This window comes from Triticum urartu, chromosome 6A, assembly GCF_056163025.1.
Source record: "Triticum urartu cultivar PI428250 chromosome 6A, HENAU_Tu73, whole genome shotgun sequence".
Classification (NCBI taxonomy): domain Eukaryota; kingdom Viridiplantae; phylum Streptophyta; class Magnoliopsida; order Poales; family Poaceae; genus Triticum; species Triticum urartu.
Genome location: NC_141878.1, coordinates 66730252 through 66746615, shown reverse-complemented (window position 1 = coordinate 66746615; position 16364 = coordinate 66730252). Strand labels below are relative to the sequence as shown.

Genomic DNA, 16364 nt, shown 5'->3' with positions numbered 1-16364 from the left:
GTAATCATCAGCACGTGATTGCCAAGTGTTCATAACGTCTTGGTTCTCTGGGATGGGTGCATCACCTAGCGGTGCTTCTAGGACATAATCTATATTGGCAGCTATGAGGATGATCCTCAGGTTCCGGACCCAGTCCGTATAGTTGCTGCCATCATCTTTCAGCTTGGTTTTCTCTAGGAACGCGTTGAAGTTGATGGCAACATTAGCATGGGCCATTTGATCTACAGGACATATTGTAAAGATTTTAGACTAAGTTCATGATAATTAAGTTCATCTAATCAAATTATTCAATGAACTCCCACTCAGATAGACATCCCTTTAGTCATCTAAGTGAAACATGATCCGAGTCAACTAGGCCGTGTCCGATCATCACATGAGACGGACTAGTCAACATCGGTGAACATCTTCATGTTGATCGTATCTTCTATATGACTCATGTTCGACCTTTCGGTCTTCCGTGTTCCGAGGCCATGTTTGTACATGCTAGGCTCGTCAAGTCAACCTAAGTGTATTGCGTGTGTAAATCTGGCTTACACCCGTTGTATTCAAACATTAGAATCTATCACACCCGATCATCACGTGGTGCTTCGAAACAACGAACCTTCGCAACGGTGCACAGTTAGGGGGGAACACTTTCTTGAAATTATTACGAGGGATCATCTTATTTAAGCTACCGTCGTTCTAAGCAAATAAGATGTAAAACATGATAAACATCACATGCAATCAAACAGTGACATGATATGGCCAATATCATTTGCTCCTTTTGATCTCCATCTTCGGGGTGCCATGATCATCATCGTCATCGGCATGACACCATGATCTCCATCAACGTGTCTTCATGAAGTTGTCTCGTCATCTATTACTTCTACTACTATGGCTAACGGTTTAGCAATAAAGTAAAGTAATTACATGACGTTTATGTTGACACGCAAGTCATAAATAAATTAGGACAACTCCTATGGCTCCTGCCGGTTGTCATACTCATCGACATGCAAGTCGTGATTCCTATTACAAGAACATGATCAATATCATACATCACATATATCATTCATCACATCCTTTTGGCCATATCACATCACACGGCACATGCGGCAAAAACAGGTTAGACGTTCTCTAATTGTTGTTGCAAGTTTTTACGTGGCTGCTATAGGTTTTTTAGCAAGAACGTTTCTTACCTACGCCAAAACCACAACGTGATATGCCAATTTCTGTTTACCCTTCATAAGGACCCTTTTCATCGAATCCGATCCGACTAAAGTGGGAGAGACAGACACCCGCTAGCCACCTTATGCAACTAGTGCATGTCAGTCGGTGGAACCAGTCTCACGTAAGCGTACGTGTAAGGTCGGTCCAGGCCGCTTCATCCCACGATGCCGCCGAATCAAGATAAGACTAGTAACGGCAAGTAAATTGACAATATCGACGCCCACAACTGCTTTGTGTTCTACTCGTGCATAGAAACTACGCATAGACCTAGCTCATGATGCCACTATTGGGGAACGTAGCAGAATTTAAAATTTTCTACGCATCACCAAGATCAATCTATGGAGTTATCTAGCAACGAGGGAAAGGGGAGTGCATCTACATACCCTTGTAGATCGCGCGCGGAAGCGTTCAAGAGAACGAGGTTGATGGAGTCGTACTCGTCGTGATCCAAATCACCGATGACCGAGCGCCGAACGGACGGCACCTCCGCGTTCAACACACGTACGGTTGGGAAGACGTCTCCTCCTTCTTGATCCATCAAGGGGGAAGGAGAGGTTGATGGAGATCCAGCAGCACGACGGCGTGGTGGTGGAAGCAACGGCTATCTCGGCAGGGCTTCGCCAAGCTCAGCGAGAGGGAGAGGTGTCACAGGAGGGAGAGGGAGGCGCCAGGGGCTAGGTTGCGGCTGCCCTCCCTCCCCCCACTATATATAGGGCCCCTAGGGGGGGCGCCGGCCCTAGATATTGAATCTCAAGGGGGGCGGCCAAGGGGGGGTGGCTTGCCCCCCAAGCCAAGTGGGGCGCCCCCACCCCTAGGCTTTCCAACCCTAGGCGCAAGGGGAGGCCCAAGGGGGGCGCACCAGCCCACCAGGGGCTGGTTCCCTTCCCCACTTCAGCCCATGGGGCCCTCCGGGATAGGTGGCCCCACCCGATGGACCCTCGGGACCCTTCCGGTGGTCCCGATACAATACCGGTGACCCCTGAAACTTTCCCGATGGCCGAAACTGGACTTCCTATATATAATTCTTCACCTCCGGACCATTCCGGAACTCCTCCTAACATCCAGGATCTCATCCGGGACATCGAACAACTTTCGGGTTACCGCATACTAATATCTCTACAACCCTAGCGTCACCGAACCTTAAGTGTGTAGACCCTACGGGTTCGGGAGACACGCATACATGACCGAGATGACTCTCCGGTCAATAACCAACAGCGGGATCTGGATACCCATGTTGGCTCCCACATGCTCCTCGATGATCTCATCGGATGAACCACGATGTCAAGGATTCAATCAATCCCGTATACAATTCCCTTTGTCAATCGGTACGTTACTCGCCCGAGACTCGATCGTCGGTATCCCAATACCTCGTTCAATCTCGTTACCAGCAAGTCACTTTACTCATACCGTAATGCATGATCCCGTGATCAACCACTTGGTCACATTCAGCTCATTATGATGATGCATTACCGAGTGGGCCCAGAGATACCTCTCCATCATACGGAGTGACAAATCCCAGTCTCGATTCGTGCCAACCCAACAGACACTTTCGGAGATACCCGTAGTGCACCTTTATAGTCACCCGGTTACATTGTGACGTTTGGCACACCCAAAGCACTCCTACGGTATCCGGGAGTTGCACAATCTCATGGTCTAAGGAAATGATACTTGACATTCAGAAAAGCTCTAGCAAACGAACTACACGATCTTTGAGCTATGCTTAGGATTGGGTCTTGTCCATCACATCATTCTCCTAATGATGTGATCCCGTTATCAATGACATCTAATGTCCATAGTCAGGAAACCATGACTATCTTTTGATCAACAAGCTAGTCAACTAGAGGCTCACTAGGGACGTGTTGTGGTCTATGTATTCACACATGCATTATGATTTCCGGATAACACAATTATAGCATGAACAATAGACAATTATCATGAACAAGGAAATATAATAATAACCATTTTATTATTGCCTCTAGGGCATATTTCCAACAGTCCACAAATCACTATGAAGCAACTCAAATGGATACGATGCCACTGATGAGGACGCACTAAACGGAAGATGGACATGCTTGCCGAGATGACAAGTGTGACAAGTGTGATCATCAGTTTTATTACACGTGAATGGAAAAGTCCTAAGAATATGATGAAGGGTGGCTGGGTTTGGATGTCCCAGCCGAGCATGCCAAAGGTCCACCGTGGCAGAGAGAGCGACCAATGCGGATGTGGAAGTGGCGGTGGAGGTCACCGGGTAGAGGCCGTCCGGGCTGTCACATCGGTGGAGCACCATCCGGGTACGAGCGTCCTTGACAGAAAAACCCACTTCGTCAAATTCAACAGTTATAGGATTTTCACGTGTAAGAGAACGAACGGAAACAAGATTAGTGACTAACTCAGGTGAAACTAAGACATTAGACATGTGAATAGGCGTAGAGTTAGATGGAAAGGAACCATGACCGACATGAGTAATGGGAAGGGAAGACCCGTCCCCAACAGTGATACGACATGCGGTAGAAACTGGAAATACGGAGTTGAGGTTACCAGGGTTGGTTGTCATGTGTGTGGTAGCCCCGGAATCCATATACCAGTCGCCGCCTCCGGTGTACGTGTTGGGTGTAGGGGCGGAGTGAAGCGCCGCAAGGAGAGCCAGATCCCAAGGGGCTGGCGGGAGTGCGGCGGCCGCGGCTGGAGGGGCGACGAGGTAGCCACCAAGGGCGGCATAGCCAGGCATGGCCGCGGCGTACGGAGGGGTCACGATGGGGTAGCTACTCGGGGCAGCGACGAACGCCTGATGCACGCCGGGGCGGGGGGCGAGAATCCCAGCCGGGACGGGGGCCTGCGGAACATGCATTGTGTACGCATGGACCACCCCCGTCCAAGGGTTGGTCGCGGTGGTCTAGGGGGCCATGGGCAGCTGCGGCGGCGGCGGCTGGCGCCCCCTCCCCCGCGCCGTGCGACTGCTGCTTCTTGCCGCGGCGCCTCCCGCGGCGGCGATCAGGGGCAGGGGGCGGCGGCTGGTAGACGGGCGCCGATGGCACCTGGAAGTATGACGCCGGCGGCGGCGGCGGAGGCCGCTGCGGCTGCGGCGCCGTGGGAGGGGTGGCGCGATAGGTTCCCGCCGCGAGAGCCGTGTGCGTGGCCCGGGACTTCACCATCTTCATCCTCCTCTCCTCCAACCGAAGGTAGGCCACGACCCGAGGAAAGGTCGGGTCTGGGAGGAACGTGAGGTTGGAGGCCGCGTTGCCGAACTCCTCGTTCAGACCAGCAGTGAGCGTGCTGAGGAGGAGGTCGTCGGAGACTCGCTCCCCGAGGTCGCGAAGTTCGTCAGCAAGTTTCTTAAGGCGCATGCAATAATCGTCGATGGACGAGTCAAGCTGCTGGCAGCCAAAAAATTCCAGTTGAAGAAACACGCGGCGCTGGAGGGCGTTGTCGAGGAAGAGCCCGTTCAGCTTTACCTACACCGTCTGCGCGTCATCGGTGTCGCAAACGATGTTGTGGAAGATGTCCTTGGGGATGGTTTGGTACAGCCAGCGCGTGATGGTGGCGTCGATGGTCAGCCAGTCGTCATCCACGAACATGAGGCCGGAGTCGACGGAGCCATCAACGTGATCGATGAGGTGGTACTCGCGGAAGACGAGGGAGAAGTAGGTTTTCCAGGCATAGTAGGTGGAGGAGGCGTAGTCAAGAATGTCGGGCACGCAGGCGAAGATGTCGAGATCATGGACGACCTCCACCGGGGGAGGGGCCGGACCGTCGAAGGGATTAGAGGGGAGGGAGGCAGCAGAGTGGGGAGATGCCATGGGTGCAGCAGCGGCCGAGGGGAGGAGGAGCGGCGCGGCTGGTGGGGAAATGCGATCGGGTGGGAGCGGGTGGGAGGGAGGTGACTGGGGGCGATCGGGTGGGGGGAAGGGGGACGGCTCGGGAGGAGAGAGGGATGAGGAGGGGTGATGCGCGCGCGGCGGCGGGTTGAGGGTGCGGCGGAGGCGCAGGAGATGGCAGTGGCGGGAGCTAGGAGCTGCGGCGGCGGCTAGGAGCGAAAGCTAGGATTGGATCGAAAAAAACTGATACCATATTAGAGGCAATGCAACTCTTGATATGTTGATCGGGTGCACGGTGCACGTATATATAGGTACAAGGGCAGCCCTCAGTCTTATGTATACAAGGAAACTAGAGGCGGGGCCAGTAGGAGATTATCCTAACAGATACATGCACAAATATGTTCAACATCTTCGTTGGAGCTTGCATTCACGCGTGATCTGGACCTTGTATAAACATCAAGAAGTTTGTCCGCCTCGCTGGCGACTCGCTCCAGTTCCTTGCTGCTTCCCTCGTCCATATCCTGCTTGTCATCGTCGTCAATGACCTCGACCGCCCCACCATCATTCGCCACAGAGAGCTTCAGTACGACAGCCGATAGTGCGCGACGATCCCTTGCAAGAACTTGCTCAGTTGGCGGGTTGTGCCGGTGGATGCACCCAGCACGGCAGCCGCGGTTGCACAGCACAAACGCGACGGCGTAGATGTATGGAAGAATCCCTTGAACCGCGGCGGCATACGCTGGGAAACTTGGAGACGTGGAGGGTGACGTCGAGATGCACACAATTAGAATAGCGGGATTAGGCGAGCGCCCGCGAGTGGAACAACGCCGCTCGTGCTCGGAGGAGGATGGACGAGGCTTGGTGCAGAACGATCAGAAATGAGTTGCATCTCGCTATGTCCAACAAAACCGCCTGAAAAACTACTCCAATCGGTGTTAGGGTGTGATTCACCTGGTTTAGGAAAGATCAGAGTGGTAAATAGCTGGTTTTTGACCTTAGGGGGTAAGCTGGCCAGTCTATGAAATCCCAGGGGTTTTTTGACTTCTTTCATTATTGGTGTTTCCATCAAAAAGCAAACAATCGACCTGCCCAAATCAGATCTACAAATTTTCCGCACCAAGTTGCAGTGAACAGCACGGAACTAGCTCTCGTGGGCGTTGTCTCTAGCCGTCTAACTGCTCCCGGCCTTCTCCACTTACATGGGCCCCATGAACTCGTACACACTATATATCTACTTCCTTCGTTTCAAAATAGATGACCTAATATTATACTAATTTTGTATTAAAATTAGTATAAAGTTGAGTCATTTATTTTGAAACGGAGAGAGTATTTAATAGCCACTACAGTTTTGCTTCACGTACTTACACGCTGGTAGCAAACAAACCACAAAGTACATCATGACTAGTCCACATGCAAGGTAAATTAGCCTATCCGATAATTGCAAAAAAAAATCGATCATGACTTGGCCAAAGATTATGTCGTGCACGCCAAATCATTTGATCGGACGCATCGAGCGGTTCCAACATCGCCTTCTCTTTGTACATACCCCTTCCAACCAGCGGTCTGGTCACCGCATTCGCCGTGCACCGTCGCTGTAACATCGCAAGATCATCGACTTCCGTCGTAACAACCTAACAACATCAACCACGCCTGTAACATTGCAACACCATCGACCACCATCGCAAAATCATCACACCGTCGACCGTTGTCGTAACATCACAATACCATTGACCACCGTTGACAGCCATCTTAGCATCGCAACACCATAGACCACCGTCGTAGCATCGCAACACTGTTGACAATCGTCATAGCATCACAACACTGTCGACCGCCGTCGTAGCATCGCAACATATCCCAACACATCTCTGCTATCGTAACATTGCAACACCGTCGACCGTCGCCTTAACACCGCAACATTGTTGTGACATTGCAACAACATCGATTGCTATCGTAACATCGCAACAACATCAACTGTTGTGGTAACATCGCAACACCGTCGGCCGTCATCATAACAATGTCGGACACCCCATGCACGAACCACAATAGCGGTGATGCACCCGCAAATGGTCACATCATTGACGATGCTTCCGAAATAGTTGCAACACCGTAACACTAGGCGAAGCCCCCGTAGCGGCCGTAACACCTGTGATGGTGTCGACAGTTGCAGCATCGCGTGGCTTGCTTTGCAAAAAAAAAAGTGTGAGCGGCTTGCAACAGAGATGGACGACCTTGCATCAACGTATGCCTAGCTTGCAACATTTAGAGCCGGCTTGCAACAACACTAGTCGCCCCTTGCAGCGCCGCGTGGCTTACTTTGCCGTGTCACATGGTTATGTAGCACAACAATCTAGCTGTTCTAGCAACAAAAAAGCTTCTGTCATTATTGCATCCGGCTTGGAGTAGTGTTGACTAGCTTTGCACATTGTTTAATTTTTGTAACATGACTACTACGACATCGTAGCAAAAAAAATATGGTTGACACACTTGAAGTGTCACGCGTCCAGCCGGAACCACAATTAGTCGGCTTTGCAGCGTCGCCCAGGTTTTACAACATGGCGACACGGACATCCAGCTTTCCAGCAAAAACAAATGCGGCGTCCAAACTTGCAGCAACAACAATCGGTCTCGCTTGAATTTGACCAACTGTATATTGTCAGGCGTGCGAATTGCAGCAGCGCCAACCGTCCTTGTAGCCCTGGCATGGCCGACCTTCGTACGCAATAAAATATCATTTGGTTCCCCGCAAAAAATAATATCATTTGGTTGCAGCAAAAACATCAGGAAAAAAATTAAATATATTATGAGGAGATAGCACAGGGAAACACTTGCGGCACGTGATTGTAGCAAACGCTCAAGAAACATCGTAGCATGTCGTCCACTCGTCCATGACAATGTATCCATACATGGAAGACAAAGCGGTACTAGCAGGAAGCAGCAGCGCTGCATGCATCTGCGCCAATAGTGGTCCGCGCGCGAGGAAAAAAATTAAACCAAACCTCACATGGTCCACCAAGGACACGTGGTTGGCTAGCAACGCGGCTGATGCACGTGCCCTGTAATCAGCTGGCTGATTCTAAGAGTTTTTTTTAAGTATAGTATATGAAGTTGTCATGTTAATAGCATAGTCAACAACCAGCTATATAAAGTTTAGTTTAGACGTTACTTACATGCTTATAGCCAATGGGAGAGCTGGGGGCGTTGCCCCCCTTCCCCCGGAATACCTACCGTAGAGATGGTAGCAATTGCATCCTCTGAGCCCATGGCAGCAAGTCATCGTCATCCTCTGCCCCCGCCGCAGCGACCTCGGCGTCTGCATCCTCATCATCACCTGCCCCCGCCGCGGTGACCTCGACAGGTGAATCTTCCTCGTCTTCAGCCCGTGCAGTGGCGACCTCGGCGGCAAGCCATCGGGCTGCTCCAACACTAACCATGGTACCCCCTGAGATTGTCCAGATCTCTACACAGCCGCTCCCGAATCTGGCTGCTCCAGCACCAGCCACGGTACCCCCTGAGTTTGTCCAGGAGTTAATTGCAAAGCAGTACCACACTTCGGCACGTCGTAACGAGTCAGTACCACTAGTCACTTTTTTTGCCATGCAGTACCAACTATAAGCCTAAGTGTTGCAAAACGGTCTGACAGCCGTATAAGCGCGTATTGACCATGTATCTGACCAACCGGGCCCGCGTGTCAGGTGCCACGGTGGCTTATCGCGCGCACCCGCACCCGCGCGGTCACTCGTCCCAGCCTGCTCGGTCGCACCAAGTAGCTTGGTCCGGTCTGGTCGAACCCGTACGCGACGAACCCTATTTTCCTCTCCCCCTCCCTCGTCTCCCTCTCCCCTCTTAGGCAATGGCGGCGGCGACTCCCGGCGGCGTCGACGGCGCGGGCGGGTACGGGGACCTTCCTGGCCTAGGCCCCGATGACCACTTAGGTCTGGACAACGTCGACGGCTCCAGTTCATACTACTCCAGCACATACGACGATGATTTGGAGGAGGAGGCCACGCTGTCCATGGAGGACAGGGTGAAGCTGGCAGAGATATGGGTTGCCCACCCTACCAGTAGCCATCAGTGGACCAATGGAGCTGCTGGCGGCGTGCTATAAGTCGTTCTCTTCTCTGCTTCTGCTTCTTCCTGTATATTCCAAAATAGGGGGCTAGGGTTAGTGTTTCTCATGACAATATAAATTTGTGCTGTCAATTGTAGTTTGGATGATGTTGTTTGGGATGTTCAGATTCATTTTGATGCACAACACAATCTGGATAGGAAGATATGTAGTTCAGATGTTACATTTCTGAACTTATATGCACGGATGCACACACAAGGTTATTCTTCCTCTGATGAACTGTATCACATGAAGAATTTAGGCAGAGGAGAGGAAAGAGAGCATGAGTTAGAGTTAATTGACACAAACATCAAACTGCGGTAACTTAAGAAGGAATATGAGCATAGTTTAGTTCTGAATTTGCTTGTGAGGGCAACAACACCTATTGTATGTCAGATAGAAGAAGATTTAGTGAGATCAAACTACAACAATGTCTGTCAGAGTAGAGAAGAAAATTTAGTAGCTATATTGTATAAACCATCTGTTGTGTATGATCTCAGTGAGCCTGCAGTTTTTGCCGTTGATCAACTAGGTGTTGTTTTTCCTAGTCAGTGCACACAAGAGAGAAGAAATTTGAGTAAGGGGAAGCTCAAAGCTGTAATGGAGGAAGAGGAGGGACATAATAGTGATGACAGTGATAACTCTGAGGCTGATGCATATGACAGTAATAACAATCCCTTCTGCATGGAGAAGTACAGGATAATTGAAGACACAGAGATAATTGAGGGGAATAGACTAGCAGAGCAAGAAGTTGAAGATGAAGATTCAGATGAAGATGATGAGGATTCAGAAGAGGAACAATTACATTATGAGGGTGACACTGAGGTTGAGGACTTGTTTGAGATGGAGGAGGAGGAGCAGGAGAAGGAGAAAGAGGATGAGGTCAATGTTGTTGCAACAGAAGAAGCACCAATGCAAAAACCTCTAAAAAGAGGAAGAAGTTGGCAGTTAGGAGAGGCCCTACTACTAGGACACATTCAAGTGTGTTGGAGGAGGTGCAACCTGATTTCATTCCTTCATCAGATGAAGAAGATGATGGGTTGCTGTTTGAGGATGATGATGATGGACATGAGCCAATGTCCTTTGTTCTACCTAAAGGGAGGAAGAGTAGGGACAAGAAAAGAAAACCAAGGATCTGATACAATGACAAACTTGAGCAACCACATCAGCAGTTATGTCTGTACATGTGCTTCAAGAATCAGCAGTGATTCGGAGATGCTTTGTTGAGCTTGCACATCACACAGGCCAGAGACTTCAGGTATCACAGGAATTCAGACCAAAGGATCATTGCCTGTTGTTAGCAAGAGCACTGCCATTTTTGCATAGTTGCTGCAGTTATCAAAGGGGAGAGGACTTTTGCTATTAAGAAAATGAGGCTGGAGCACACTTGCCCTAGCAGCACTAAGTCATCAAGGATCAGTGCCAAGTGGCTTGCAAAGACCTATGAGTCATTGTTCAGGTCTGATCCAACCACCAGCATACACACTCTAATTGACAACTGCAAAGAGAAGTATGGTGTTGATGTGCCAAGGCACATGGCCTATAGGGCCAAAAACCTTGCTGGAGAAGCTGTGCTAGGAGAGCACAAGATTCAGTATCCCATACTTAGGGATTATGCTTAGACCATCATGGATAGAAACCCTGATAGTAGAGTTATAGTTGCAACAGTTACTCCAAGACCAACTACAAAAATACCACATCCAGGACCAAGGTTTCATGCTATGTTCTTCTGCATAAATGGAGCAAGGGAGGGATTTCTCAATGGATGCATACCATTCATTGGTTAGTAATGCTTTATAGTTCTTTCTCAATGGATGTAGCGGTGCTTTATAGTTCTTTATACTTAAATATATAGTTTAGTAATGCTTTGTAGAAGTTTAAATTGTTCTTTGGTTGCAACAACATGTGTTGATGGATGCTTTATTAAGCTTACCACTGGTGCTCAAATCCTAGCCGCCACTGGAAGAGATGGGAATAATAATATTTTCCCACTTGCATTTGCTGTTGTTGGACAAGAGGACACAGCTAACTGGTGTTGGTTTCTACACCAACCAAAGATATGCCTAGGAGGAGAAGTTGGCAAATTTGGGCCTTATACTATCATGTCTGATAGACAAAAGGTATGCCTGCATCTTTCTGTTATGTTATTGCTTTTGTGTTCTTCTGCATTAGCATGTTATGTTCTAGATGTAATAGTACAACAGCTAAGTCTAGCATGCTATGTGAACAGGGGCTACTAAATGCAGTAAACCAAGTTTTTCCAAACTGTCATCAAAGATTTTGCCTTAGACACCTCTATGCAAATTTCCAGAATGCTGGGTTTAGGGGGGAAGATCTTAAGAAATGCATGGATAATGCCAGCTATGCTTATAACTAGCACAAGTTTAACATTGCCATGAATGACTTGAAAAATGAGAGTGAGGAAGCTTGGAAGTGGCTAAGTGGAATACCTAAGCACACATGGGCTAGGCATGCTTTTGACACTAACTGCAAGACATACTTGGTTGCTAACAACCTGTCTGAGGTGTTCAACAAGTACATCCTAGATTTTAGGAAAAAACCTATTAGGACTATGATTGATGGTATCAAGGACAAGCAGATGGTGAGGTGGCATAATAACAGATAGAGGGAAAAGGCATCTTTGTGGGAGATCACACCAAATTATGCTGAGAAGCTTGGGGTGGAAAAAGAAAGGGCCAGATTCTACAAACCTATTCAAGCTTGTGTAAATCTTTGGCAAGTGACCAGTGGGTAGCAAACACATGCTGTAAACTTGGAACTTTATACATGTGGCTGCAGAAAGTGCGACCCGTCTGGCATACCATGCAACCATGCAATATCAGCAATTAATAAGGCAAAAAGATTTCCAGAGGACTATGTATGAAATTTCTTCAAAAAACCTTTTTACCTTGCTGCATATGAACCAATGATATATTCAGTTTCTGGTGAACATGATTGGACAAGGACAAGTGGACCAGACATAGAGCCACCCAAATTTCATGTGAAGAAGGGAAGAAGGAAAGAGAAGAGAATAAAGGGCAAATTTGAGGTTCCAAAACCCAAGGAAAATTCAAGAATGACCACTATAACATGCAGCAACTGTGGGCTCTAAGGCCATAGGTACACCAACAGCAAGCAACAGTTGAGACCAGAGTTGGCTTTGAGGAAAAACAAGCATGTGGTAAACCCTTGTGAATTGTACTTGCTATTTGGTCTTCTTTCCTTCTATGTTTTTTGTGCTAAACCTAAACCCTAAACTATCATGTTTCCTTATATGTTTGCAAGGCACCTGCAAGATCAAGGAATGAAGATACTCCATCAGGATCACAGCAGCCACCAGCAAGGTCTGCTTCTGCAAGATCTGCTAGTGCAAGATCTGCTAGTGCAAGATCTGCTACTGCTAGATTTGCTTCAAGAACTGCTAGAGGGCCAGCTAGTGCAAGTGCAAGATTTGCAAGGCCTTTCACTGCCCCAAGATTTGTTGAAGGAGCTTCATCTTCTAGTCCTTCTACTTCTGGTGCTCCTTCAAGTGCCACAGAGAATTATACTCGTTTGATGTCATTCTTTACTGCCAGTGGTAACTTCTGAGTGATAGAATGTTGCTACTTTAGTCTGAGTGGTGCTACAAAACTGATGTATGTTCTAACTGGTGTGCTAAGTTGAGTCTGATGTGAACTAAGTTGAGTTTTATTTGAACTGCAATATTTGGTCATTTGGCACTTGTGAACAACTCAATGCTTTTTGTGTTGTTCATTTGGCATTTCTAGGATGAACATACCAAATATACTGGATGATACTGCCACAATGGCCACATACTTCATTACTAGGATGAACATACCAAATATTTTTTACAAAGACACTAACTAGTAACACCTAACACTAAGTTGCAAAGATCAACCTGACCATAACTAACACTAACTTGCATCTCTCCTTAACAAGGATCAACCTGACACTTACTTACAAGGATCAACATGACCACTACTTGCATCTTTAGTGCCAAAACAAGCTTGAGTCTAAACCACTAACACTAACTGCAGCAGCATCTTACTGCACCAGCATCTAGCTCTGCAGCAGCATCTTGGCTGTCACCAAACCTACCACAAAGACAAGAAAAAAAGACAACATTATGATATTTGGCCTTCAGTGCATCTAGCTCTGCATTTTTCTCCCTGAGCTGATCTTCCAAAGCCACCACCTCTCTTCCTCTTTGAGCTTCAGGCAGAGCCACAACTGCACTGCCATCTTCAAACACACCAACACTTGATTCACCTCTCAGCCTACACACTTGATCTCGCAAATCTCCAATCAAATCACTCAAAAACTTAGGCAGAGGATCATCATGCCATTCAAGGAAGCCACAACCACCATGCTGTACCAACAGAAATCAGGGTCTGAGAGGGGAGAAGATCTAATGAACAGAAAAGTAGAACAAAAATGAAACTTACCATGGCATCCACGCAGGCATAGTACCTCCTGCCTGGGTTCTGGTGGCTCCATGAGATCCATCTCGGTGCCTTCCTACGCGGCCTGCACCAGCAGAGCTTCTCCGGCTTATACGCCATCGGGCTCTCATGGTAGGGCACTGGCAACCTCGATTCGTCCCCTCTCCTTCCAGAGGCTCGACGGAAGCTGGGAGCCTGAGAACGACCCGAAGACCATGACATTGACATTGACTTGGACGCAGCCGCCGCCGCCGCCTGCGAGATCGCCTCCGCCACGGGCCCGCTCAGGAATCGCCTCCTCCGTCGCGTAACCCTAGTTTGTCCCCCAAATGCACAATCTGATTCACTCAACTGTTTCCTGTTCGCCCCCGCGCATTGCTTTAATATCCAGGGCCACCACTCAGGGCACTCCCTGTTGACAATGGCCACGTCAGCGTTTTTGTTGCTCTAATGTGCGCTTTTTTTTAGCATTTGGCCATCTAACTTGAGCATTTGGCTAGAGGTTCAAGAGGAGATATAATTTGAGCATTAGCTAAATAACATATCATACATACTGGAGTTCAACATAACCATAGATTCTTACAACCATAATTACTAGATTCTTACAACATTAGCTAAAGACCATAGCATAGTGGAGTTCAACATTGTTCACAACTACTACATCCATACATTACACTTAACTAAACCACCCTTCACAAAATATTAGCAAAGCCTTCTATCAAAGCAACTTATATCATGATAGGTATGCTATGCTTCATCTACCCAGATCATCTTCATCTACCTCATTCCTTCAAGATGTCATGGATCAACTTCAACTTCTCTTTGCTCTTCTCCAGTGACTTCAACTGAACAGCAAACTGGAGCTTTACCTCATCCCTGCATTTTATCAGATTCTCATGTCCCCTCTTGAGATCGGACATATGAAGGTTCAGCTGCACATTCTCTTCTGTGACTTTTTTCACAGACTTGGTGAGCTCATCAACCTGGATCTTTAAATTGCTGTTGCCTTCAGCTAGCTTTTCCTTCTCTTTCAAATGATTCATCTTTAGATTCCTAATGACACTGCCTTGAGCTTATACCAGGTTCATCAACACTTTGTACTTCTCTTTCATCTTGAAGTTCTCTGCCTCTTTCTTCTCCATCTCATTCTTCATGGCAGCCACAGCTGATGCACTGGCTCTCTCATCTCTCTTCTCCTTAGCTTGCAGAGAGCTGAAATCCAACACCCTGTCCTCCTGGGCACTGAGAAGTTGATGGACATCTTCAACTAGTTTGTCATAGTTGGCATCCAGATTCCTTTTCTCTTCTTTAAGGTGGTGGATAGTAAGTGAACTTTCCAGGTTATCCTTCCTCCTAGCAGTCCTGCTGTCTTCAAACATTTCCCAAAGCTTCAACAATGCATTTTGCATTGTGGGAGGCCACTCTGGGTCAACCCAAGCAAGGAAACCACAATTGACAGCTTCCTGCAATATAACCAACACTTGTATTGTTACTCTCTGAAGAATTACCATTATGAAAGGGCACTTTTAAAAAATCAACTAACAACTGCAGAACTACAACCTATACATGTGGCCAACTAAACAATGCTACTTCAACTGCAACCTATACTGCCTCAATTAAAAATTAGCAACTACACTGCCTCAATCAACTAACAGCACATGCCTACACAACATGTTGCAGTGAGCTTCAGTACTAATAAATAACTAAACTATGAGCTTCTCCACTGCCAACTAAGTTGCCGCCCATATATATATTACAGTGAACATAAGCATCAAAACCATAATCATCAAAACTACTAATAAATAACTAAACCATAAATATATTACAGTGAACATAGCCAACTAAGCTATTCCAGTGAGCATCAGTACTAGAAGCATCAAAACTACTAAATGGTAAACAATGTGCTTCATCATCAGTAGTAGTAACTATATTACAGTGAACATGAGAGAGCATCAATCTTACAGGCCGAGCACAAACTAGAAACTTCCTACCTGTCCCAAATGATTCAAAAGCTACACGGCGCTCAGTTGGCAGCCGATGCTCCACGCAGAGCCCCTCTGGTGCATTCTTCAAGCCATTGTAGTCTTGGTCTTCAATGCTAGCAGGTATCTACAGGGAGCAAATTCTCAAATCAGAAAACCAGATCATCAAATCCCCAAATCCCCAAATCACCTAACCCTAACCTAGCTCTACCACTGACCTGATAATGCATCCCGTCGTTGGAGGAGGAGATCTGCAGGTCGGACAAGTCGTCGCTGCTCTCATCCTCGAAGACCATGGCGCAGCGGTCTGCGCGGCGTGCGGCGGCGGCGACTGGAGAGACGAGGGCGATAAGGCGAGGAGAGGGACAGAGTGCGGCTGGCTCTGGTTGGGTTCGACCGGACCCGGCTACATGGAGTGACTGTGCGGGTGCGAGAGTTACCGAGCGGGTGCGCGTGGGTAAGCCACCGTGGCACCTGACACGCGGGCCCAGTCGGTCAGATACGTGGTCAATACGCGCTTATACGGCTGTCAGACCGTTTTGCAACAGTTAGGCTTAGAGTTGGTACTAAAGTGACTAATAGTACTGACTCGTTACGACGTGCCGAAGTGTGGTACTGCCTTGCAATTAACTCTTTGTCCAGATCTTTGCACAGCCGATCCCGCATCCGTGTGCTCCCGTCGTTGTCCACCCTCCGCCTGCTGCTGCTCCAACCGCGGCGACGAACACCACACCGGAAAAGTGCAGACTCTAGGTCAACTGTTGTTCTGTGTTGGCTCAGGTACTGAATGCTATGGCAGGATTTGACTATT

The 16364-nt window shown here is 48.2% G+C and overlaps 1 pseudogene; it reads right to left on the bottom strand.

Annotated features, from left to right (window-relative positions):
• Positions 1-14353: 14353 nt before the first annotated feature.
• On the bottom strand, positions 14354-14980 carry LOC147963955 (uncharacterized; annotated as a pseudogene).
• Positions 14981-16364: the final 1384 nt, after the last annotated feature.